This window comes from Vombatus ursinus, unplaced genomic scaffold (assembly GCF_900497805.2).
Source record: "Vombatus ursinus unplaced genomic scaffold, bare-nosed wombat genome assembly UNPS02014780.1, whole genome shotgun sequence".
Lineage (NCBI taxonomy): Eukaryota > Metazoa > Chordata > Mammalia > Diprotodontia > Vombatidae > Vombatus > Vombatus ursinus.
The window spans coordinates 280,615-283,340 of NW_020954558.1; positions in this window are offsets into that span (position 1 = coordinate 280,615).

The following is a 2,726-nucleotide window of genomic DNA, read 5'->3' on the forward strand; positions in this document are numbered from 1 at the left end:
ATGATTTGGACACATACTCTAAGGATAATAACAGCTAGCATTTATTTGGGCAGTTAGGTGTCACAGTGATAGATCACTGGGTCTGGAATCACTAACACCTGAGTTCAAATCTGCCCTCAAATACTAGCTATATGACCTTGAGTAAATCACTTAACTACTGTTTGACTCAGTTTTCTCAGCTGTAAAATGGGCATGATAATAATACTTACCTCCCAGGGTTGCTGTGAGGATCAAATGAGATAATAATTGTAAATCAGTTAGCCGAGCACTTAGAAAGCATTATGCCAATGTTAGCAATTATTATATAATGCTTTAAGGTTTACAAATATCATGTAATTTTATCTTCACAACAATGCTGAAAGATAGGTGCTATTGTTATTCCCATTTTAAAGATAAGGAGATTGAGACTAGAGTGGCTTACCAAGATTCATACAACTAGTAAGTGTCCGAAGCAGAATTTGAACACCGGTTTTCCTGGCTTCATGTTCAGTGGTCCATACCCTGAAACATCTAGCAACCAAGATTGTAGCCAAGACAAAAGCACAGAGTTCAAGGTCAAATAGGAACTTTTTGTAGTAAGTGAAGGGAGTGTGGTGAGGCAATTATTCTGTGCTAGATTATCTCGTTGGTCTCAGAATATACTTATTGGGTCTATATAGTGGATGCCATCTCTCTCTCTCTCTCTCTCTCTCTCTCTCTCATAGAACTATTTCGTCTGCGCTTTTTAGCAAAAGGAGGGACAGGAGTGATTTTTCTTCATCAAAAGCAGCCTCTACTTATGCCATTTGTAACTCTCACACCCTCACTCACCAATAAAACTTCTTGTCTGCTTCCCATTCCCTGTGAAGAAGGTTCTCCATGGCTTCCTGGAGATAACATGCTAGTCTCACAACCTAATCCAGGAGAAATCCTAAATGAGGATGGCTCCCTCCCACAGCAGACCATCCCTTCTTCTCCTTCCAAATTCATTTAACAGGCCTTCTAAGTTCCTAAAGGGAGGTTTAAAAAAACATTGCTTAAAACTCATTCCCTGCCCTTGTGAGTTTAGATTTTTCTGGAGGAGAGAAAACATCTACTCAGACCAGTAAAGTGCCAGTTGGGGATGAAAGAGCTGAAGTGGAGATCCTGACAAAGAAAGGACTCTGGGAACGTTTGAAAAGAGAATGAACATTTCTGGCTGGGGGAAAGTGTGTGGGTTGGAGACAGGTAGAAGTGTCAGAAAAGTCTACAGGAATCTTTGGCAACAGAATGGAGCTCTGAAGGAAAAGAAGGATGATGAAGGGTGGAGACGAGGGGGAGTGTATTTCAGGCACTGGAGAGGACATATGGGAACATATAGTGGCTGGTCATGTAATGTTGAGTTCAGGGAACAGCTAGCATTCCAGTCTACCTGAGACTTAGATTACTAAAAGGGGAGTCCTGTGAATGAGCTAGCTATCTACCTCATGGGAGGGATCTTAATGGGGATGATTGGGAGTTTCAGATTGTGGGAGAGTGAGGGAGGTGTTGATGTGGGTATAGGGTGGGGGTGTTCCACTCAATTCAGAAAAGATTTAATGAGCTACTTCAAGTAGTATACTAGACTTGGTGATACAAAGGCTAAAATAGAAGTCTGAGTCCTACAGAAGCTCATAATCTACTAGAGGGATACACTATGATTGTACTGCATAAACAGTAATACCAAAAAGAAGAGAAGAGATAGCTCACAGTGTTCTAGGAGTACTTGAGGAAGGAGGATTTGAAGAAAGGGGAGAACAAGATGAACTAGGGAGGTCAGCCAACAAGCATTTGTTAATCACTTCCTATGTGCCAGGCACTTTGCCAAGTGCTTGGAATACTCAGAAAGGTAGAAACATAGTCTCTGCCTTCTAGGGGCTCGTAATCTAATGGGAGAGACAACATGAAAAAGAACTATGTATATCCAAGATATATAGAAGGAAAATGTAAGGTAAATTCAGAAGTAAGGCACAAGCAGGAGGGAAAGGGCACTGACAATGCTTTTTGTAGAAGGTGGGATTTGAGTTGAATTTAAACAAATCAAGGGGAGTTGAGGCACAGGTGAGAAGAAAGAGCATTCTAGCTATAAGGAACAGCAAGTGAAAAGGAAGACCATTCCAGGACACACTTTTGATGCAATAGAAGCCTGGTTCAGAATTCAAGGAAGACATAAATGAATCTTGTTCCTGACCTTATGGTTAAACAAGTTTGTTACAGAGGCAGAGATCTAAGCTCTTCTCTCAAGGCTTTCATTTTAGTTAAGTGTTTATCCTTTCAAGAAATATTTTAAAACTTTATTGAACACATGTGTGTCACTATATCAATCTGGGCTCAAACTTAGGAACTTTCAGAAGACAGTTGAAGACATAAATCAGGAGTAGGAAAACTAATTTAGTTTCTCAGCTTGCTCATTCACTAAGTGGTTTACTTCCTAAACAGAGACTATATCCTCCTCTGTAAGAAGAAGGATGATTTCTAGATGATTTTTTTTTTTGGTTAGGCAATGAGGTTAAGTGACTCACCCAGGGTCACACAGCTAGTAAGTGTTATGTGTCTGAGGCCAGATTTGAACTCAGGTCCTCCTGACTTCAAGGCCGGTGCTCTATCCACTGCGCCACCTAGTTGCCCCTCTAGATGATTTCTAAGAATATTTTTAGCTCTTCAAAGACCTATTAATCAGAAAAAGAGATATAAAAAAGACAAATAGACAAAGATTTCCCTTCTTCAAA